Source organism: Bos grunniens, chromosome 28 (assembly GCF_055505025.1).
Source record: "Bos grunniens cultivar Pamir isolate PY7600 chromosome 28, Bosgru_T2T1.0, whole genome shotgun sequence".
Classification (NCBI taxonomy): Eukaryota; Metazoa; Chordata; class Mammalia; order Artiodactyla; family Bovidae; genus Bos; species Bos grunniens.
In genome coordinates this window covers 33,497,455-33,522,017 of record NC_141192.1, presented here as the reverse complement: position 1 = coordinate 33,522,017, position 24,563 = coordinate 33,497,455, and the positions used below count along the sequence as shown (strand labels likewise).

The 24,563-nt window shown below is 41.4% G+C and overlaps 1 protein-coding gene and 1 long non-coding RNA gene across 5 annotated transcripts in view; one reads left to right on the top strand and one right to left on the bottom strand.

The window, feature by feature from the left end:
• CHRM3 (cholinergic receptor muscarinic 3) overlaps window positions 1–24,563 on the top strand; it is a 558,540-nt gene that overhangs the window by 519,829 nt on the left and 14,148 nt on the right. The window lies entirely within an intron of this gene.
• Window positions 7,615–10,013, bottom strand: LOC147343122 (uncharacterized). Its single transcript, XR_015156672.1, has 3 exons — window positions 9,799–10,013; window positions 9,269–9,472; window positions 7,615–8,709 (listed from the first exon to the last, which is right to left on the bottom strand). It is a non-coding gene; the product is annotated as an uncharacterized LOC147343122 (long non-coding RNA).

The following is a 24,563-nucleotide window of genomic DNA, read 5'->3' as shown; positions in this document are numbered from 1 at the left end:
CATGGAAAACATGGAGTCACTATCCCCATTAATACTGAAATAGTTCTAAAGTTACTGTAGTCCAAAAAGAAACCAGAAATCTGAAAGATTTTTAGTGGATTCTCTTGAATTCTCTAAGTATAGAATTATATCCAAATTAAACTATCCAAGATCTCATTTTTATCTATCAGGTTGAAAGAAACTAAGCACGGAGACACATTATATTGTCAAGAGTGATAAGAATCTGGCACCTCTGAGTGTTGCTGATGGAGGTATAAATTGACACATCTTCTAAGATGGAGAATGTGACAACATCTATCACAATTACAAGTCCACTTCTAGGAATACTGACATGTGTTAAATAAATACAGAATGAAGAATGTACATTGCAGCATTTTGTGTAATAGTAAAAATACAGGAAAAATTCTAAATGGTCCCAGTTGAGTAAGTTATGATCCATCCATACAATAGAAGAGAATGAGGAATCTCACTGTGAAAGGCATGGAATTATTCTCCTCCTTGGTATTTTACATGAGAAAAAGCAAGATGGAGAACTATATCTATAGTATAAACTCCCATGTGTTTACAGCATGCTCCCATTTGTATGAAGAGAAGGAAGCAGAATCTATAAACTTACACATGCATAAAATATCCCTAAAAGAAATCACAAGACACTGAAAACATTGGTTGCCTGTGGGGTAGAACCCTGGGTGTCTGCGAGATAAGGATGTCAGGGAAACACTTTCATTTAGAGTTCTTAAATTGTGAAGCACGCGAATTTATTACCTTCTCAAAAGCAAATGAATAAACTGTAAATTAAAAAAGGAAGGGGAAGGCAGAGGAGCCCAGCAGGAATTTAGAGATGAGTGGCTGGTCTGGTCCAAGCAGCTAGAAGGATGCATCACCTAGAGTAGGGGGTGAGAGTGGGCCTGTGCAACCCTGTATATGAAGGGGTGTGTGCAAGAGGGGGATGTGTGGGGCCCCAGCAGAGTGCACAGAAAGGAGCCATAGGATGTGACACTACAGATTGTCAGCCACGTGCAAGGGCGTGTGATGCAGACTGAAAGCTGGATACAGAGGTAGATGGAGGAGCTGAGAATTGGTCCTGAAACAATGATGGAAGGCAAGTCAGAGGAAGGCTTATTCCATCCCTGGGAACAAGCCAACAGTTCCTCCCCACTTCCATCTCTAACCTCTCCTTTGGAGAAGAATGTGCAGTCTGGAACAGTCTGGTAGCCTAAAACATGACAATTAGGCAATCAGGAGAAACAGTGAATTTACTTGACTGAAGGTTTGCAGCTTCCTTATGGGAGGCGATCCTCTCCCTGGATTGCACAATCAACCACAGTCAAGTCCCCAGTCCTGGCTCATCCGGAAGTAACAGACTGCACTCCCCAGAGCATGCACAACTCAGACCTGCATCCATACCCAAGGTTGCTTCCTTCCTTTCACCCCCAGAGCTCTGAATTTGAACTTACTACAGTATTTATCAGCTCTTAGTAGGTGTTCTCTCTTTCTGTGCATATCTCTTCATTTGCCTAAATTTTGAATACCTGTAGGGAAGAGCTGGGTCTAAATTTTGTATATGCCTTGTTTTACCTGGGTGTTTGGAAAATATTCATTGATGGGACATGAAGCCCATCAGCCTTGATTATGAGAGTGCAGTTGGTTGTAGGCATCTGGAAAGAAGGGAAAAGAAGGGAAGTAGCACTTACAGTCACATTCAACTCATTGTTTCTTGGTTCCAGGTACGTTGTCTTCTACTCAAAATGGGCATGCTGTGGGCCATTCTGGTGTTCTTGTGGGCCAGTTATTCCTTGGTTCCCAAAGCTGAATAGGATTAGGAAACATTCTATGAGGTGCTGCTGGGAAGATTCGCAGTGTATAAATCACACAGTCTTTGCACACAAGGAGTTTATTATCTAAAGAAGGAAAGAATAGACATTTGTATGCAAGGCTGACTGAAGGAAGTAGACCTAGAAGTCACATACTCTGAACAGTCACGTGTTTAGACCTAGGGACTTGAGGAGAAGTGAGGAGCAAAGAGCTGAACATGTCCATTTCCCAGGCACCTTACAGTTGTCCAAATAAGTGGAATTACCCCTTCCGGGCAAGGAGGACAGATGAAACTTTGTCTGTTAGTTTCCTGTGCAGGCCTTCAATTAAGTCATATGATAAGGATTAATATTGTTTGTTGAGTGTCAGCAAGGTGCCAGACATCTGACACCATCCCTTCCTGCAAGCGCTAGACAGACGAACAATTCAAACGCAAGATGGATCAGCTGATGAAATGGCTCCTTCTCAGAGGTGAGCTGTTTCAGGGTTTTGAGGGCTGGTTTTTGCTGTTTGTTCTTGAGATATTTTTCCCCAAATTTTCACCTGGTGTTCTGGAGAGGAGTGAAACCCCTCCTGTGTGTACTGTGTTGGGCAGTTACTCTGCAGTTATGCTTCCAGGATAGCTGTCCACTTTGTTAGCCACTTTCCTTAATATTAAAATCTGTCTAAAGCCGAACTGCTCCAAGAAGATCCTGCTGTCCATCCATTTTCACTAGTGCATTAAACAGATGAGTGATCACAGGTGCTGGGTGTGTTTATCCTCTTTAGACTAAAGAGACATTCATTCATTCATTTTCACCTGCAGCATTCCTGAAAGCTAGCTTCACTTCAAGGGAGCAGGGACAGAAATAATAACAATTACAGAGGTGATACTCTGCTTTCCTTCTCCTTGTATTTCTCATCGTGAATGTGCCGCCCTTCTGATCTAAGGTACCATCTCTGACCTACCCCTGCAGAGAGATGGTCCTACAGGGTTCTGCAAAGCTAGGATTCTGGAATCACTCCCAAGATTGCTAATGAGAGAAGATTATCAAGAAAAGTGGAAAGTTGGGATTATAATGGCATTTATGTAAACACATATTACTTATATAGAGGCTGTCTGGAATGCCCTATAGAGTAGCCTATGGGGCTATGCTTCCTGTGTTTTATGTACTGTATGGATGGAAATAAGTGCTGAAGTAAACCTGAATCAGAATATATGAGTAGTGGTTTGTTTCTTCTCTTTACTTCATTTTGGTCTGTTTGTTTGTAATATGTCTCTGCTGTCATATTTTGAGTAGATCCCTGTAGTTCCATGGGTTTCCACCCTAAGAGGGGTTCTGGAGCTCTAATGCTTACTGTCTTAGACTTATATAAGGACATTAAACTAGAATAGTTCCTCCTTTTCTCATCAGTAAAAGGCAGCATTCCCAAAGACTGGCCAAATATGAAGGGTGCACTAAAAATTTTAACTGGAGTCAAGAATGAAGAAAGAGGTTGGGCCACAATATTTATACATAGCCTTTCTACGTCTTGCTAATTAATTTAGACAGTTGCAGAGATTGAATTCTAAAATAGGAAAACACACACACACAACCAGTCTCTGGTTATTCCGATAAACTTGGCGAGGTGGCCAATACACCCCACCCACTCTGACCACTTTGGAAACGGCTGCTGTTGATTAAATCGATGAGGCCTGGGTTCCCAGTCCACTCTGACCTGGAGCTGCTCATTAAACACCAGGTCATGGGGAGCCTTGAGTGTTTAGAAAGGCAGCTGCATGGTGTGGTCGAAATACAATTTCCTGTGAGTCAGACCTGAGCCTTTGTCATGTTGCCATTTCTCAGTTTTAGACTGAAACCCTAAAGGCCTCAGTTTCCACAGGTGAAAAGTGGGTGAGAAACCGGCATGTCTGTTGAGGTTGGCGAGCTGATATATCTTCCAACTCAGATACTCTGTGACAGATCAAAGCTCTAGTTATATATACCCAACAAACCTTCAGGAATGGGTAGGCCAGGAAGAAGAGTAGCTATGGTGGGGGTCCTCCCACAAAGAACTAGCTCACTGCCTATGTGTGAGAGGGGCCCAGTCTCAAAATCAGCTCCACAGACAAGCAACAGGGGCTAAACGATTTACCCTGAACAACTGAGGAATGGCAGGCTTCGACAAGCATCCTTTCCTTAGGCAGCCCTCTTTAAGCCTGAGTCTACACAGTCAACTTTTATAAAGAAAAGACAACAACAAAAAAGGTAAACATTGTGCTTGTGAAAATGTCCAAATATCAGCAGGAAGTATAAAAATCAGAATGTAACATTCTGACAGCCTGCAGTCAGGCTAGACTGTGGAGTATTTTTGGCATCATGGGTCTGTTTTTTCTAGTCATATACATGCTGTGATTGATGTCATGAACAGACCTCAGGAATCAGCAGGCTCTGAGTCCCTCAGAGTATAAGCCACCTGCCCGAAACAGTGCTTCAGTCAACATGTCTCTTGTTCAGCTTGAAAGATTTGCAGAACAACCCTTTGGTTCTTATTTTTCCTTCTGGAACTGCATGCAGAATCTAGGGCCAGAAGGTTGTCATCTCCAGAAAGTACTTTTGAAGTGGCCCCACTAAAGGAATTTTTAGGGAAGCATGACTCTTCATGGGGTCCTCAGATGGTTTTAAAATCATAGCAGGGCCCAGCAGGGACATTGGGATGTGTGCCTTCAAATGTCTGCAGGGTCTTCAAGGCTAGAACTTCGAAGAAACCAAAAGCCTACATTGGTAATGTGATAATGTGGAGGGAAACTTTCTGAAAACTACCTTGCAGCTATCACTTCCTGTAGCTGACCTCTGTTATTTTCACACAAGAGTCAAAAGCTCAGAAGCAGGGGTTTCATATAATTTTCTGTTTCTCTCCCTCTGGACTTCCTCCTATTTCCCAGTACATGAACCCTCTGGTACTGCCATCCTCATTTTCCTCTGCGTGCACCACATACTTCCCGATGCCAACCTGCCCTCTTAGATCCAGAATCTGGTTCTTTGCAGGCCAGCTAAACGCCCCCCTCTTCTCCCAGTTCAGTCCATAAGGCTCAGGCTCTGTCTCCACGGTGTCCACTCAATTCTTAATAAACAAGGACTGTCATTTATCTCATGCCCACCTCTTGACTAGGAATTCTACAGACATCATCTTATTTTGGCCTCACAGGAACCCGGAGAGGTAGGCCCTATCCCCATTTTATAGATGAGGAAACCGAGGCTCAGGAGTACAAGTGACTTGCCAAAGGCGCCAGCATTTGTCTTCGGAACGGGTTTTGACTTCAGCGTGAACTCAGTTTGAACTTCCCTGTGTATAGATTCCTTCACATAGCCTCTGTGTAACTTTAGTTTTAGGATATGTATATATTTTAAACAAATATAAATTGATATATGTGTGCATATACATTGTATGTCATTCATTTAGAACATGCACAGATGTATATGTTCAGTGTCCCTGGTTACATTCAAACCTAAGGACAGGGTCTGCAGAAAGAAATGGCAACCCACTCCAGTATTCTTGTCTGGAGAATTCCATGGACAAAGGAGCCTTTCCCGTGGTGGGCTACAGTCCATGGGGTCATAAAAGAGTCAGACACAACTTAGCGACTAAACAACAACAAAGGACAGGGTCCGTATATTCTGTCTTTGTATCTGTCTCTCTAGCAGAATGCCCTTAAAAAGTAGTAGTTCACTCTTCAATCATGTGCCATATATATCTGAATGCAAACTATGTGAGAAGCCTGTGCCACATGCTGGATAAATAGTAGTAATAAGACACGATTCCTGCCTTTCAGGACAATAAGACTTGAGAGCAGATGCGTGTTACAAAGAAGGATAGACAGGTTTCCATGGCAGGGGGCCACAGACTCTTTCTGTGAAGGGCCAGAAAGCAAATACTGTAGGTTTCCCTGTCCTGTTCTCTTGGGTGCAACTATTCAACTCTGTCGTAGCATGAAAGTGTAAACAAACGGGGCTGATTGTTCCAGTAACCTTTATTTTAGAGACTGAAGATGGAATTGCATATACTTTATATGCATTGCAACATGTTATTCTTTTGATTTTATGTTGAACCACTTAAAAGGGTAAAAACCATTCTTAACAGACCTTACAAAATAAGGGGGGATTGCCAGATCTAGTCTACAGTCAGCCCCTGATCTGTGGAACAGTGTGACAATTAAGACCTAGCTTAGCTGAATTGTATTTTTTATTGACAGTAATTATGTTAGGAGCTGAATCTTCAGACAGCATTGTGTAGCCATTGTGTTTTTTTATGTTCATTCAGCCTCAGATTGTTAATCTCATCTTGGCCTTTGATTTAGCATGTTGGGGGAAATGAGTAGCAATTGGTCAAAATTAACTGGAAGTTAGAATTGTTCTACGTAATGCTTCTTATAATCTCTCCTGTTGTTTCTTCCAAGACAATTTCAAATGAATTAAATGAATTATATAATTATAAATTATAATTAATTTATATTGAGTTGCTCCCTCCATCCCCAAATCAGAACACTTATTGCCACCCCAACCTCCTTCCCAAATTCTCCCCCTTGAAGGTAGTTTATACATTGTTATAGAAGTAAATAGCATTCCCAATACTTGACTGCATGTTAATCCTTAAATTGTGGAGATGAAAGGCATCAAAAACCTGGTTTCCATACCTTTTCCACTGGTAACATGCTGAATGACTCCACTTTTATTTATTATTCACAATCAAAGAATGGCAATCCAGCGCTTGTTCCTGGTTCCAGCTCTCCTTTGGCTGTTAGTAGTATCAGTCTAACAAATAGGAATTATTTAAATAACCAGCTTCAATGTAAGGGGTCTTCTTGCATAACTTAAAATAGTGATATGCAGAGATAAAGAGGCCCCACATCCTTAAAATTGATCTGATCTCTAAATGTTAAGATATCGGTATGCATTATGACTGACACAGCTCCTGTGGTTTATCAGCTTAAAAGTGGCTGGAGGTAGTGTAAGCAAAACAAAGAAGTTGTGAAATGATAGCGAGTATCACAGGAAACCTGAGGGCCGGGAAAGGGCCAGACTTATGTGGGGCCCTAACTAGGACCTGGAAAGCCATTAGGACCCCAAGAAGGACTGTGTCTTCAGCTGTGCCCCAGTTTTTCAGGCAGACCAACTCTCTCCAAGCTTTTCTACACATATGTAAATGGTGAGCTAAAGACAACATCCATAGCCTGAAGGTACATCTTCCCTGACCCACTGCCTGCCATTCAGTCCCAAATACACATTCTTGGGAGAGAGAATGTGATCAACCTGCTCTGGTCAGCTCACCCTGGCCAATCATCTGTGCCAGCACATAAATAGCAGAAACTAGGACACCAGAGAGATTCCTATTGAAGTTACTCTACTTTTGTTATCATATATATAAATATATATAAAGGTGAAAGAGTGTTAGTCACTCAGTCGTGTCCAACTCTTTGCAACCCCGTGGACTGTAGCCCACCAGGCTCCTCTGTCCTTGGGATTCTCCAGAAAAGAATACTGGAGCAGACTGCCTCTCCCTTCTCCGGGGCATCTTCTTGACCCAGGGATCGAACCCAAATCTCCCACATTGCAGGCAGATTCTTTACCATCTGAGCCACCAAGGAAGCCCATATATATATATGGGCTTTTCTAAAATTTATTTTATTGAAATATAGTTGATTTACAATGTTTTGTTAGCTTCTGGCACAAAGTGATTCAGTTATATGCATATATTCTTTTTGGTATTATTTTCCATTATGGTTCATTATAGGATATTGATTAAAATTCCCTGTGCTACACAGTAGGACCTTGTAGTTTATCCATCCTATATATAATAGTTTGCATCTGCTAATACCAAACCCCCAATCCGTCTCCTTCCCACCTCACTCCCCTTTGACAACCCTAAGTCTCTTCTCTATGCTCATGACCCTTTTTTGGCTTCACTTTGGGGGTCACTCAAGTGGTTCAAACCAGGCCAATTTGCAAAAAGTCATTTGCTTATTGAACAGCTCTCAGGAAAAGACAGACATCACTTTGTTTTCACGTTCCACAAGTCATCATCAATATCATCAACAGAGAGAGCAAATACAAAATGTCCAGAAAATTGCTCTGTCAGAAGGGGCTTACAGAAAATGAAGCAAATTTATGTTAGGACTTCTCCCTCTCTCTCTCATAAACACAGGCCTACAAAGAGTCTTTGTGCTTGCTTGTAATTTTAATATGTAAAAGGCACTCACAGGTAATTTAGTTTCTACTTACAGATTCTATCATACTCATTCCTTCAGAACTTAATCCAAAGATTTGTATCTTGAAACATAAAGGCATTTCTCACTAAAACCCTATAGGAAGTTTGGAATTTTAGGAAAACCATAGTCCTTTTTTTTTTTTTAATTTTAAGAATCAAATAAATTTTCAACACTGCTGCAGAAAGGTAATTGATCCATTTTACAGAAGAAGACACTGAAACTCAGTTTTGTAAAGGAATTCAAACCCAGGGGTCAGTTGATACGCTTCTTCTTGTGAGAAGAAAATCCAGATTCTTTTCATGGAAAATTTTAGGTGATGACTATCTTCTCAGCATTTTTAGTTGTTAGTAAAAAAAAAATCTGCCCTCAGGTGACCACAGGTGTTAAGGGAAGCGGGTGGTCAGATGGGCAGCTGAAGTGCAGTTGATTTCATCACTGCCATGTGAGAACATGTGCTGTGTGCTCTGTGACTGCCCAACAGAGGCACCCAACTCAGCCAGGCTGGGTTGGAAGGGGTGGGCTGGGATTTTCCATCAGCATCTTCTGGGCTTGACCAGGTAACCCTCGAGGGTAAAGCAAGACTTTCCAGACCCAGAGAGTGGCAAGTGCAGAGATACTAGCAGGAAGAAAACAGGCAGTCCTCCAACGTGAATGAGCATCAGAATCCCCTAGAGAAATGATGAAAACAACCCTCATTGCTGGATGTCACCCCCAGAGCTTCTGTTTCAGCAGGTCTAGCATGGAGACCAAGAACCATGCACTTTCAGCAAGCCCCTCAATGACTCTGCAGCTACTGGACCCCTCCCCCTACCCTGACTTGAGACGCACTGCTTTAAACATCCCAATCCTCTGTAGGCCATTCAAATTGAGCTTTGCTTTCCAGATTTTATCAATTTGGTATTTACAGCCATGTTACCTCAGAAACCAATTTTGTGTCACTAAACGTTTACTAAAGCGTCTACAAATTTGCCAAGTTTTCTTCTTTCAATTGAAAACTCCCCCAGCAGAAAGCTATGAATCATCAAATTGAAAATCGGGCACCCCATGGACTGGTTGGTCCAAGCACCAGGCTACAGGCTGGCAGTGCCTGGTGAGCAGAAAGCCAGAGTGAGGAAATCCAGAGAGGAGAGAGAGAACTGCTCCCTTTCTTCTCATCCTCCAATGCCCTTAGAGAAGTACTCTCTGGTCCAAAGCAGAGCCAGTCAACCACCATCCCTCCAGACTCACAGACAGCTTCGTGTCTGGTCCCTCTGCTGCAGTTAAAATCTCTGCTTCCCAGTCATGACAACAGCATTGGACGCACTTCGATTGTATCTGTTTCTGATGGCCATGAAGATGCAATGGAGAGTTTCAAACATCTCTTGTTGCTGTTAATCTGTCTGATATTCCTCTGAGTTCAGAAGAGGAAACAGCAGCAATCCTAGTTCTCAGCTGAGGAAGCAATGGGTAAGATACTTAGAAACGAAGGTGGCAAGCAAGTGCCCAATAAAAGAACTCTCAACCAGAAGTTTGTGCGGGTTGCTGAAGCTGCCGCCAACTCGCCTAACAGGAAAGTGGGAGGAGTAAAAATGAAAGGGAAAAAAGTGAAAGCAATGAGAAAGAATTAAAGAGAGTGCAAAACGATCAGGGTTCCATCCACAAATATACTTGGGTTCTTATTCAGATCGTCAGCTGCCTCATGCTGCCCTCCATCACATTTCCCCAAAAGCTTCCTATAGCCTAAATCAAACAGAAAAATCCACATCTTCAGATTTTACCTTAATTTTCCCAGGGTTCTTCCCTAAGCCACTGAGTTGGAACTCACCCTCAACCATCTGCTTCCTGTGCCCTTTGAATAACTATTTAAAGGAAGTTGTTTGTGTGCCAGTTTCACCAGCAGAAGAAAACCTTTTTATGGTTCTTTTCCCTGCAAGGCAGAAGGTCCCTCTCTTGATGGACTGCTAGTGAAGTCCTACAGCAAGAAAGCACTGAGGGATTTAGAAACACAAAGTTACAGCTAGAGAACAACTATTCCTTCCACTGTCCTCATTTTACCTTGGAGAAAACGAAACCTGCAGGGAGTGATTACTTGCCCCAAATCATCTGCTAATTAGTGCAAACCGGCTCCAAATGCTGGTGATTTTAACTGTTCATTTGGCTTGTTATTACTAATTAAGGGGTTTTGAATTAAGAAGTCTCCTGGTGACACTAGTAAAGGATAGCTATAATCAGTCAACACTTTCTGGGTCCTTACCATGTGCAGACACTGTTCCAATGACAAATTAATTCATTTAATTCCAGCACAGTCCTAGGACAGGGGTTGCTCTTCTCTTCTCTGCTTGACTGTTTAGGAAACCGAGGTACAGCAATAATTCATATTAATGCATATTTAGGAAACACTGAGAGTCGTTCAATGGTTAATTTATATGGGAGCAATAAGAATGTAAATTTTAAGGAAAATCTAATCTATGCTAAATTTCCACCTGATAGGTACATATCTTTATACAACAAGGCCATTGTGGCTGAGTCTTTTGTCACAGCCTATGAACTTCTCGAAAGTAGCCCCTTACGTAAGGCAAATTGGCTGCACCCACGAGCACTGTCCAATAAACCTACAGTAAATTGAAATTTACCAAAGGGTGGGATTTCCATTCTAGGGTACTCCACAATTTTGAGGCTACTTTTTGCAATGGGAAGGATTCTCTCCAAGATCGTTGAGGATCATCTTGCTGAGGGTTTCCTTGGTGACTCAGAGTAAACGATACGCCGGCACCTCAGGTGACCCGGGTTCAATCCCTGGGTTGGGAAGATGCCCTGGAGAATGGAGTGGCTACCCACTCCAGTATTCTTGCCTGGAGAATCTCATGGACAGAGGAGCCTTCTGGGCTACTGTCCGTGGGGTCACAAAGAGTCGGACATGACTGAGCGACTAACACTTTGCTGTAATAGCTTAGAAAATACATACTCATGTATCCCCTCTGCATGGGACGTTTTCTTTGTGGCTCTGCAGAATTTCCCGCCTGTCTCCACTCACTATAGACTGCTGTGCTACGCTCAGTCATGTCCGACTCTTTGCGACCCTATGGACTGTAGCCTGCCAGGTTCCTCTGTCCATGGAATTCTTCAGGAAAGAATACTGGAGTGGGTTGCCATTTCCTACTCCAGGGGATCTTCCTGACCCAGGGCTCGAACCCAGGTTTCGGTCTCCTGCATTGCAGACAGTTTCTTTATCGTGTGAGCCACCAGGGAAATTCCCTCTATAGGTTTTGCTGAAACGTCAAATGACAACATTTAACCAGTTACTCAATAGAATAAGTGTGTCCCCCTTTGACTCATCATTATAAAATATTAATGTAAAAAATTTTGTCTTATCAGGAAGCCACATCTCTCAGCCCACAATGCTACTCCACCAACTTTTTTGCATGGCTCCACTATTTTATGCTTTAGTTCTCAGGTTAAATGACACCTCCTTAGAGACCTGACCCCTGCCCTTATTTTCTAAAATTGGGTTTCCAGTTTACACATGCCCTTTAACTGCAGCTCAGAGCTTTATTTCTTTTCTGCAACACAATTATGTCCATTCATTTTTTTTGAAGGATTCTCCTTACTATTAGAATGTAACCTTTCACTTGTCTTATTCATCCCAAAAAACTAGCACAGAATCTGGCACTTTTCTGTCTTTACCAAACATGATCTATTCCATATGTGTTCTGCATTTGAAGTGCTTAATGAATTTATTTAACCCCATACTCAGGCACTCATTCCATGTTTTACAGATAAGGAAACTGAGGCATGGAGAAGAGATTAAGTAACTTACCCAAAGGCACAAAGCTAGTATAAGGATTTTTTTTTTCTTTTTTAAAAATTTTTATTGGAGTATAGTTGATTTACAGTGTTAATTTCTGCTATACAGCTAAATGGTTCAATTTTATATATCTATATATATATACACATTTATATACATATTTTATAAATATATATGTATATTCTTTTCCATATTTTCCCATTATGGTTTATCACAGGATTTTTTATCTACAATATTGGTTTGGTTTCTGTCATACATCAACATGAATTAACCATAAATATACATATGTGCTTTCCCTCCCACCTCCCACCCTTTCCTACCCTTCTAGGTTATTACAGAACTCCAGACAAAACATGTATAAGAATTTGAACTCACACTAACTCTAGGTTTGTGTTCAGCCATTCTTTGTAACCAGTCTATACACACTGAATTCTTGTTGAACGTATGAACATGTTACCAAATGCAAGTTCATGTGTCCAATCCATGGTGAAGACAAACAAACCAAAATATCAGAGTTTGGAGCGGAGAAAGGTTTATTACAGGGCCATGCAAGGAGAGGGTGGCTTGTGCCCCCCAAACCCCAAGTCCTCAAAGAATTTCAGCAGGCTTGTTAAAGGCCAGCAAGGGAGGAGTGTGACTAGTTGTTGCAAACTTCTTGGTGTTGAAAGCCTTTGTTGTTGCAGCTGTCCCCGTAGGTCAGGTCACAATGTTCCTTTATACCTCCAACAAGACAAATGTTATTCTCGGTTCTGTAATTTTTTATCTCTGTGTGGATGGATTCTTCAAGGTCAAAGCCCTGAGAATGGGTTCTCCTGTATATTTCAGGCTTTGGGCAGCATTCTTTTATGAAAGGTGCAGAGCCAGCATGACTAAGCAGGCAACAGAGCACAAAGGTTAAAGTAAAAGGAACAGAACTAATATGGAGTCAGATGTGTTCTTCCCTATTACAAACATATGAATAAATGAAATGTAAGAAAAGCAGCAGAGGATGAAATATCTGCTTACCTATGCCTGCTTTCCTGCCACTTTACTTCCTACATCTGTGTATGCATTTATCCACACCTCTAATCTTTGGGTCCCTTTTTTTTCTTTTGAAGTATTATTGAAAGTGCTTCTCTTAAAATTTTTCTAATGCAAATAAAAAACACCCTAATGAAGCCAGTGTTCCATAGGAAACATATTCATCATATGAAAAGAGAACCCCATAAACAAACACAAACATCAACCTGTTTGATGGAAGTTCTGTTGTCAGGAGAGCTAAATTTGCCTGCTTTATGCTATGCTCACTTTAGCCCCCAAAAGAGTATGTTCACATCCTAACCTCTGAGAACTTAAGAATGTTACCTTATTTGGAAATTTTACCTTATTTGGGAAAAGGGTCTTTAGAGATGAAATTTAGATCTTGGGATGGGACGATCATCCTGGATTATCTATGAGGGCCCCAAACCTAATGACGAGTGTCCTTATAAAAGATATCCAGAGGGGAAGACAAAAAGGAGGTAGCAAAGTGACCATGGAGGCAGAGAACCCAAGGGATGCCTGAGCTACTATAAACTGAAAGAAGCCTGTAGCCCTATGACACCTTGTTGAACTTCTAACTACTAAAACTGCGAAAGAATAAATTTCTGTTGTTTTAAGCCATCTAAATTGGAGTAATTTGTTATGGCAGCCAAAGGAAACTTAATACACTGATACATGATGATTATATTAAATGCTTCTTGGTTTCATTAATGAAGCTTTTTGAGGCTGATTTGGTTCATCTCTTTTGTGTAAATGAATGATAAGGCATAAGAGAAATAGCTTACCACAGGCATCTTGAAATATCTTCTTTCTTTTAGTAACTCTGGTTTTATGTACATGCCTGTGCATGCACATTAAAGCTATCAATCCTACAGTGCATAGTAGTAAGTTTTAAATATTGCTCTTCCTAGGTAGTCATTCAGCATGTCTTTGTTGAAGCTCTGCCCATCACTTTACTGGATGTTGTGGAGGGAAAGAAAAACAGAAACCTGTCTTATGACTTTAATGGTTCTGATGGTTTCATTCTTTTCAACTGGACTATAAACCCCTGAGTTAAAAACACATGTCTTGAAGTTTGTTAAATATTGTTCAAAGCCATAGCAGGCTGAATCTCTAGGAAAGGTGCCACGTGAATTCTTGTTCAGTGTCTGGTAGAAAACAAGTAAAGCATGCTTAGCTCCCACCTCAGATGTATTACAGCTAGAAGACAGGGTCTGGCTACTGGTCTTGATTCCTTCTTCCTGTCAAAGTGCTTGTAGTCTGACTGCCTATTTAGAATCTGATGATAAGACTTGTAGCTTGGGAAATGACCAGAAGGAATGCCTGAAGAGAATTTTTATAGAGATCATTGGAAAAAGTGTAACAGGCAGCAGATGCCTTAGAAAAAATGAAAAATAATTGATATCTCTGATATAGGAAGTCATTGTTTAGTTCCAACTTTGTCACTAAATAAACTCAGTTGCTATTCTTGAGAACCAATGGTTGGGGAAACTCATGTGAGTGAAGTCCATACTCATCTAAGTAAACCAATTGTCTTGTTGACGGTTACTGGCAATCACTTTTTGTACCCTGAGAGAAATATTACTACGTGGCTTTTGTACTAAAGCCCTCAGTATATTTTTAGCGGCAGCTGAGTTTATTTGGAGACAAAGTTGGTACTAAACAATGAGTTCCTAAAATGGGTACTTGATTGTACTTTAATCCAGCCGACGGCACACCTGCTCGGTGCCTCCTTCATCCATATGGTGACTAAGCCATTAATCCTCTGTAAATGTGACACCGCTGTGGTTTTTCCCTTAAAGGTCCCATGAAAGTGAAAGTGAAGTCGCTCAGTCGTGTCTGACTCTTTGCGACCCCTTGGACTGTAGCCTACCAGGCTCCTCCATCCATGGGATTTTCCAAGCAAGACTACTGGAGTGGGTTGCCATTTCCTTCTCCAGGGGATCTTCCCAACCCAGGGATTGAACCTGGGTTTCCCACATTGCAGGCAGACACTTTACCCTCTGAGCCACCAGGGAAGTCCTAAAGGTCCCATAGGGAACCTTTAGCTCCCTAGCAGGCCCTTCTGATAGAGTGGAAGGTGACTAAGCTAAATAACTGATACAAGTTCACTAGGTTGAAGTCGGTCCTACATCTTGCTCCTTCTCCGTTCATGTCAAATAGAAACTAACCTCTCTCTGGTTCCCCACTATATTATTGAGGGGAAGACTAATTTAAAAGCTCCTGAAACAGTTTCTATATGATCTTGTAACCATTTCTAAGTGATCCACAGAGTTCTGTTAAGAAATTTGGTACCATACAGTCTGCTCCCATAATTTCTCCTTAAGTACGCTTTGTTATGTCAAGCCAGAGTAAGTCATGGGATGGTGATATTTTTAAGTCAGCAAGGAAGGTAAGAATGGTTCCTGATGCTTGCTAAAACAAAGTCTAAGCCTTGAATTGAATCTTCTCTCATATCCAAACTTTGGTGAGAGAAGAAAGTCTTGGATTGAGATTGAAGGCAGCCCAAAACTGATTTTGAGCCATGGATGGCCAGCAGAGTGGGGAGATGTGCTAAAGACCAATGATACTACTTTCGGGTATGTGCACTGAGAGTTTCCAACCCTGATGGATATGTATTCTAATTTAAAATATCACAGGGAGGAGAAAATAGACGTTCCCATGGAAACATTTTCTCAGGACCAGCTCGTCTATCTTATTATCATATCTTATTTAAATATTTCCTGGAATCAGTTTTCACTTAATCCTTCTGTATGTCTTCTTCAGTGGCCATGGATAGCCTAACATCTGGTCAGCGGTGTTCTTTAAATAAATTGCAAAATTGTGGGCAGTTCCTTCAATTTCCATAGGTCTGCTTACAATAGTTGCAGATCTCGTATCATGTGAAAACCACATTAGCATTCACTTCCAGATCTGTAATTAAGAATTTTAAGTTTGCTGAACCTCACATTCCTTCAGGAAATACAGTAGACACCTGCCTGCAGCTGGAGATAGCACCATTCATTTGTCACAGGTATGCTGTTGTAGTCCAGCTGGGCTCCAATAAGCCTTACTGGGCATCTGTGCATGATGTTGTACCAAATACAGGGAGAAAACTGTCCCATAAATGTTGCTTTGGCATATTGTCGTATCAAAATGACCTCCTACTTGTTATTCTTTATTATTCTCAGAGATACTAAATCCCCCAAATGTGATGTTTGCATGTCTTGATTTGCCGCTTTTTCCTCCTTAAAGGACTTGCTTATGTGCCTCACAGCGTTGTGGGATGGGTCCCTTCTGGCTGTGCATTGATACCAGCTTACCATCAGAGGGAATTCACTCTTTCCTTTTTTCCTTATTCTCCTCTTTTCTGATGGGATCATTTGATGGTATACAGTGGGAACTCATGGGTTCTCAAACAATCTAAAAAACTGATTACACTGTCAGACGTCGAATTCCTTGAAATACATTATACCTGGGCAAGCTGAATTTCCCTTCCTCACAACATCAGGATTTCTAGCCACTCGTATGTGTTTGTTGAGATGTTTTTGGAGAGACTTTCATTACCTCTAAATATGAGAATACACATATTGAGTACTTAGTTATGTGCAGAGATTTGTAAACACTCAATATCATAATCATAACTAGATCATCTCAATTTTTATTGGAATCAGGAGAAAATTTACTGTGAGTCTAATAAGGCAAAAACTTTTAAGTTCGTCCACTTGCACAGGACCCCTGCGGGAGAAAGGAGTGGAAGTGAGGGCATTTTATATTCGTCATTTTGTGTTCTTTTTATTAAAGGAGAATAATACATTTAGAGAAGCTCCAGTCTCTACAAAGTCTGCATTCTAGTTGGGATATATTGAAATATGAGTTTTATAAAAAGCGTGTTCTTATATAATCTGCTTTTAGAGATGAAAAGACTCCCATGGTGGCTCAGACAGTAAAGAATCCTCCTGCAATGCAGGAGACCTGGGTTTGATCCCTGGGTCAGGAATATCCCTGAAGAAAGGAATGGCAATCCATTCCAGTATTGTTGCCTGGGAAATCCCATGGGCAGAGGAGCCTGGTGTGGGATCACGAAGAGTCAGACACAACTGAGTGACCAACACATAGAGTTGAAGGGTTTCTTGTTGTGGCTGTTGTTGTATTGATGGTCATTGTGATGTATTTCTCTGGAGGCAGCTGCATTGTGATACCAACACTTGTATATCATTAAGAATGGCAATGAAAAATGAACTGGATAAAGCTGAGACATGTCAATGCCCTCACAAAGAAGCCAACCAGTATATTAATCAGCTTCCCCAATTAATTTTTATCAATAACTTCCTACAGCCAGGTTTCCCAATGTGCCAGAATCAGGGGAAGAATGCAATGATCTCAGTGTTGCTTCCCCTGGCATGTGACACTGACCCAGAGGTCTCAGGTCATCTTAGCATTGTTACTGAGTCCAGGCCTATACTGGACCCTGCATGCAGGGCAGTAAACTGAGAGATGAGTTGTTGGGGCAAGGAACCGCAACTTTATTTGGAAAGCCAGCAGGCTGAGAAGATGGTAGACTAGTGTCCCAAAGAACCATCTTCCCCAAGTTAAAACTCAGGCTTCTTTTATACTAGAAGGGGATGAGATGTGGTTCGTGCAGCTGTCCTTATAGGTCCAGCAACAGTGTTCCTATAAACCTCCAACAAGACAATTATTATCTTCTGTTCTGCAACTTTTTATCTCTATATGAGTGTAAAAATGTTAAACCTTTAAAGATCAAAGCCTTGAGAATAGGTTGTCATGTATATTTCAGGCCATAGGCAACATTCTTTAACAAGTGGACAGCCAACATTATACGGAGTGACACATTATATATGGTATTTATGGAGACATATATGCCAAATGTGGAATGGCACATAGTAATCACTCAATGGATGATAGGTATCATTGGTTATTATAGAATTGGTTTCATCACTGGCCATGTTGTAGACCCTGAAATATATCAGTTCAGCAGTATGCGTAGCTCTTTGCAATATGCAGTGCAATCCCCAATATGAATGTGGTACTCCATGCTAGGTCACTTAGATCTTGAAGACCTTAAAATCATTTGAATCTGGGGTTAGCAATTGCTAAAAGAATTCCTTTGGTGAATTATGGTCACCCAATTGTTACATATTAATTCTATGAGCCGTTTGATACATGTTATCAACAGTAAGATAGAGCTTATAATAATATTTACTACAGTTGGACACTTCATATCTGAACTACTGAATTATATGTGTGTGTGTGTGTGTGAGAGAGAGAGAGAGAGCTCAGTCATGCCTGACTCTTTGCAACCCCATGGACTGTAGCCCACCAGGTTCCTCTGTCTATGGAATTTTCCAGGCAAGAGTACTAAAGCAGGTTGCCATTTCCTTCTTAAGGGATCTTCCCAACCCAAGGATCAAACCCACATCTCTTAAGACTCCTGCATTGGCAGGCGGGTTCTCTACCATCAGTGCCACCTGGGAAGCCAAGACTTTTCTTATATTATCCCAGGAAAGAGAAACACAAGCCTCACCTCAAAGGGTGAAGTCACCTGCCCAGGTAGCTTAGGTGTGCATGGACAGCTTGCCTTCAGGTGTATCTGGCTCCAAATAATCCATTGGCTGGATTGTATATGCATATGAGCCCCATTTCTTAACCTCTGGGAGCTTAGAGGCAGGTGGTGAGACATGATACTTTTGAACTCATCAGGGCAAGGTATTCTCATGTCAAGATCCTCAGGCCAGACCCGGGCAGCCAGTGTATCACTCAGAGGAAGAGCAAATTCCTTCTGAAAGAAATTCCAGGCACAAAACCACAATATTCAACCTGAAGTTATTTTTTGTTTGTTTTTATTCATAATCTCCAGTATAATTTCTTCTTTTCCGCTTGAATAAATCTTTTCATTTTACTGATTTCACACTTTAGGGTTTAATTTTTAATTCATGTTCCTCTTGCATTTTAGAGTAAGGATTCGCAGATTCACACCATTTTGCTGGACTAGCTCAACTTTCTTCCTTGGCCTCTTTGTTTTTCATCCCGTGGAGCCAGAATTAATAGTGATGTGAGCTTTAGTTTCTATTTGGGTTCAGGAAATTCAAAACAAGAGATCATTGTTTTCCAATATTTAATTATACAGGCTGTGCCAAAGTATACATTTTATTATTATTTTATTTCAATTCTCACAGTTTCTGTTCTTATTGTTTTATTTTAAGAAATAGCTAGTACTTTCAACAAAATAGTCTCTTTTTCATATTTATATATCATATTTCAATAATTTCATTTCCATTTTATATTTTAATCAGAAACTGAACATGCCCTTGGAGTTTAGTGTTTTAAGAATGTTTTAAGCTCCGAATCCATCATGTACTTTATCAGAGTACTTTCATATTTATTCATTTGTTTGATTTTATACACAATTTTGTTATGGGGGCTACATAGTGAATGGATAGGTCCTTTAAACACTGGTAAACTGAGGCTTGCCCTTTTAAGGCCTTATAAAATTACAGTAGAGCTTGTCAGGGGGAAATGAGTCAGATACTTACTATTTTATTTTTTAGAGTATCTTAGGGATTTGTATTGGCTTCACTAAGACTCTACACTATTTCACTTAAAAGAATCTTCAGCAGACACAGCATCTCATGCACTTTCCTGCCCTGAAAATTCTATTTGAGCCAAAAAGCGTGATGTGCCAATAGATGAATCTGCAACAGTCCCTCATTAGGTTTTTCAGTTTGTTGCAAGCTAGGGAACATAATATACATTGTTTGGGAGTAAAATTTGGGGTCAGATTGCCTTGCTTCACATCTTTAACTCTGCTGCTGAGGAGCTGTGTGACCTGATTCAGTCGCTTAACCTTTCTGTGCCTCCGTTGTCTCATTGGGACATTAAGTAAAAGACACTTAACTCACAGGCTTGTTGTGCAGATAAAGTTTTAATGTGTGTAAACAGAGAGATCAGTGCCTGGTGCATAGTGAGTGCTTAAAAATACACATGTGTAATTTTGTAAAAGAGCACATTTGGGAAGGACATATCCATTTATCTAACAAATATTTACTTACTAAGTAAACTGTTACCACTGGTTACCTCAAGGGCATGAGAATGAAAGAGGCAAGGGCAAGAGGACTGAATTTCTGCTTTATACACTTAGGTATTATGTGGAAATATTGCTTGTTCATGAGGAGTCCACTACTAGAGTACAGGTTAGGGGTAGAAGCCAGCACACCTGCATCATAGTAGCTGTGTGAACCCGGGGCAGGTTTTTCAACCACTTGTTGTATCAGTTTCTTCAGCTTCAAGTGGAAAGCCCAGTAGTCTCCACCTCACATGATTATGGGGCTTCCCTGGTGGCTCAGATGGTAAAGAATTTCCCCGCAGTGCAGGAGACTCTGTTCGATCCGTGGGTCAGGAAGATCCCCTGGAGAAGGGAATGGCTACTGACTCCAGTATTCTTGCCTGGAGAATTCCATGGACAGAGGAGCTGGCAGGCTAAAGTCTATGGGGTTGCAAAGCGTCGGACATGATTGATGACTAACACTTTCATTTTCACGTGATTATGCCGAGGATTCAATGAGTTAGCACATGCACATCACTTAGAAAAGCACCTGGCTCCCTGAAGGACAGATATTATCACAATAGCAAAAAGCAAACAGCAAGAGCAAAACCTGCAGCATCCTGAGATCATCATGATGCTTCTCCTCAAAGTCATAAAAAAGAACTTAGAAAGCACGTCCCTGGAAGGACAAAAGAAATTAAAATTGTGATGTCTTGCTTTCATTTCCCTAGTTTCCTATTCTTCCCCCAATGCTTTTTTAAAATTGAAGTAGGGTGGTGGTTTAGTTGCTAAGTCGCGTCTGACTCTTGCGACCCCATGGACTGTAGCCTGCCAGGCTCCTCTGTTCATGGGATTCTCCAGGCAAGGATACTGGAGTGGGTTGCCATTTCCTACTCCAGGGAATCTTCCCAACCCAGAAATCAAATCTGGGTCTCCTGCATTGCAGGCAGGTTCTTTACCAACTAAGCTACAAGGGAAGTATTGTTGATCTAAAATGCTATCTTAGTTTCCCACAATGCTTTTAAATCTCTTAACCATGCATAACATTCTTCGCTGAGTATCTAAAGCCATCTTGCTAGGTTTTTACTCTGATGAGTGGTAGAGTTTATCCACTTTGTATTCTGTCTCCTTGTCCCCATCCTCCAATGCATCTTCTTCAGTAGAATTTGTTGTGATCTTCAGGGCTTTTTGCTTTCAAGTTGTTGAGAGAAATCATGATCACTATGTCTTTTTCTTGCCTGATTTGCTTTTATAAGAAAAAGTTAGCATTTATAAATAAATATAAATATTTATATTAATAAGATTTGTTTTATATTAAATTTTATTAATAAAGCCATGCATATCAAATATCCATCCACTAAACATGTTATCTATTGAGAAACCATTTTATTTTAATCACAACTAGAAGTTCTAAGAAAGACTTGGAAACTTGAAAAAAAGAAAGGAGGAAAGAAAAGAGGAAAGCAAAATAAACCTTTGGTACTGTCCCTGAAGATTTATAACCTAATAGTCAAATGAAAATACATATATACACAGAGTAATATTTCAAATATTTAAAAACAAGGAATGGCACATGTGGCTGCCAGTCCAAGTGGTCACCTCATCGAGGCCACCTTGCTGGCACATTCCAGGGACCCCAGTTCTGAGTGTGAGGATGAGGTGGGAGAGGCAGGGTCTCCCACTTACAAAACATCTGTTGAGTGATGGCAGTTGTATCAGATGCTTCACCTGTTCTCTCACTTAATCTGCTCCACAGCCATGCAGAGTTACTATTATTACCTGAAAGTCATTGCTCAGCCATGCCCAATTCTTTGCGACCCCATGGACTAACTCCCACCAGGCTCCTCTGTCCATGGGATTTCCCAGGCAAGAATACTAAAGTGGGTTGCAATTTACTATTATTGTTATTCTTAATGTTCTTATGTGGAGACTGAGGATCTCAGAGCTTTTATCACTCACCAGAGGCACAACAACTGGTAAAGAGTGAGCAAGGACTCAAACCCAGGCTATCACCTTGCAGGAGTCCTAATGCCGTCAGGGTATGTGACAGGTGTGAAGGGTGTGAGGTCCAGAGTACATGCTGGAGCAGCAAAGAGGGATTACAATAATTGTGTATTATGTGATGCTGTTTTTCCAGAGAACTCTGCGTTTGTACTGTGCTGACTGCCAGATGAACCTTGAAAGAGAGGATGTGGTTACTTGGGAACCCGTCTCTCTTTCTCTGAGGTAGAAGAGGCTGACGTGGCTCTGGACAGTAGCCTGGTGGTCCAGGGGAGGGTCCTCTCTCCCAGCCTCACCTTCTCCCAGTTCACAAAGATGGATTCCACCAAATCCTCTTTTCTGGGGTCAGTCCCAGCCAGATGCCTCCATATCTAAGGTCACTTTGAGAATCCCAGAGTAGTTTCTCAGCACTCTCTACATCTGGAGCCCTGAGCCTGTTGAAAATACAATGTCTATCTCTTCCTTCCAACCACCTTCACATTCTCCAAGCGCATCCCCTGAGCCCTTCTGTTCTTGTTCTTAGTTCGCCTGTCCAATGATGTTGTCAACCTCAGTGATGACGCTGGGTGGAGGCAGTAGTTCTGGGTCTACTCTGGGAAAGAAATTATGCTGCATGTCCGAGTAAAAAGTCAAGTAGCAGAAGATGGAACCTCCAGTGTAGCGAAGGAGACAAGTCGAATCGCTGTGTGCTGGGATGGCAGGATGTGCAGGGCATGCAGGACCACTGAGCGGTGGACTTGGCATAGGCTGTGCCATGTCTTCAGAAGGCTGTGTTCTGTTTTTAGTGCGTGGCAGCCTGGAGTTCATATTCCTCACACTCACAAAGTAGCCTCGCCTTTCTCTCTGCGTGGCAGTGATTTTGTTTAGTTGATGGTGTCTCCTAGTGGTTCCTGGACAACAAGAACTCTGTCCCCAGTGCGAGGCCTGCAGTAAGCCCTCGGACACACTGACTATCTGAAATAAGAGTGGAAAAGCTGCATAAATGAATATGAGATTCATCCTGGTGGGGAGAGGTGGAGAGTGTGATTTCCAGAGAAAGTAAATGTGAGCTGATTCCGGAAGAGACTTAGAGTTTGCCAGGTGTGTGAGTGCCAGGACGTTTTACAGATTTTCCTGGCAAAGGGAATGTTGCAACATTTTCTACATCTCTGTTGTCTCTTTATGCTAGAGTTTCTCAACTTCTGCACTACTGACCTCTTGGGCTGGATGATTCTGTATTGTAGGGACTTGTCCAGTGCATCGTAGGATGTTTATCAGCATCTCCTGGCCTCTACGCACCTTGTGCTGGTAACATGTTCTCCCCAAACTGTGATAAAAAATGCCCCCAGATGTTGCCAAATAGGGCAGAGTCACCCTGGTTTGAGAAATCAACCAACAAATGTTTTATGCTCAACAAATGCCAGCTCTTGTGAGCCTTGAAAAAAGCCAATCTATAAAATCAAACAGTCATAGAAAATTATTCATCTTAACCATTTTTTGAGAAACTTTCATGGACCCATCTGCCTATTCTGAGTGCTTTCTACTATCCTATCCAATCCTCAAGAATGATAATCCCCATTTTATAGATGAGAAAGCAGGATCAGAGTGCTCAGGCAGCTTGCCTGCGTGGCAGAATCAGTCTGTTTCTGACCCTAAGGCACTGTTGCAGGACTCGTTACACTGTTTTCTCCATGTCCTCTACTTCTGCGTTTTTGCAAACAGTCTTCTGTACATGGATGAATGAGGGGGTGGTGGTGCATACAGGCTTCCGTTTAAAAGGAAATCAGATATATAGTCTGTGTTCAGATGAAAAAGTAAATAACTCTGATAAATGTGGACCTTGAAAAAAAATCATAACTCCTCCAGTTTAATCATGGACTGTGTGCTTAGCTGTCCAGTCGTGTCCAACTCTCTGCAACCCTATGGACTGTAGCCCGCCAGGCTCCTCTGTCCATGGAATTCTCCAGGCAAGAATACTGGAGTGGGTTGCCATTCCCTTCTCCAGGAGATCTTCCCAACCCAGGGACTGAACCCAGGTCTCCCACATTGCAGGTGGATTCTCTACCAACTGAACCACCAGAGAAGCCCAAAAAGTAATCATTAGACATCAAAATCAAGCCCAAAGCACTTTCTTCCCAAGTGTCCTTTCCAAATGTAAACCAAAATGTCAGAAATATTTAGCCCCAATGACTGTTTTCACTAAAAGATTTCCAATCAGAATTAATTCTACAATTATATTAGCTCTAATAGCATTATAGAAGCACAGTCTTTGAAATAAGTAGCAATGAATATGCAGAATGTTGAAACCCTACTGAACGTATCTGCAGTCATAAACGTTTGCAGTGGAAACAAATCCAGCAGCTGTACACTGTCCCTGTTTTTCCCTCAGAAAAGGACCACATGAGGAGTGTGTGGACTCCAGTGGGCAAAGTGGGCTTACAGATATTTAGAAAGAACGTCTTCACCTATGTTTTCTCATTTTTTGTCATATCTCTAGAAGTTCTAACAACAGAGATTTTAGGCTTGGGCGTACTGAGGCAGACGACCACTAGTCCCGCTTAAGCTTTTGTTTTTGAGGTAAAATCATGTTATTTTAGTAGCAATTGCTATGCCTAGGCAGTGCTGATGCAAGAACTTTTCCAAGCATCCTTCATTTTTGTTGTCGAATTGAATAAAACCTATGAAAGGCGGCAACC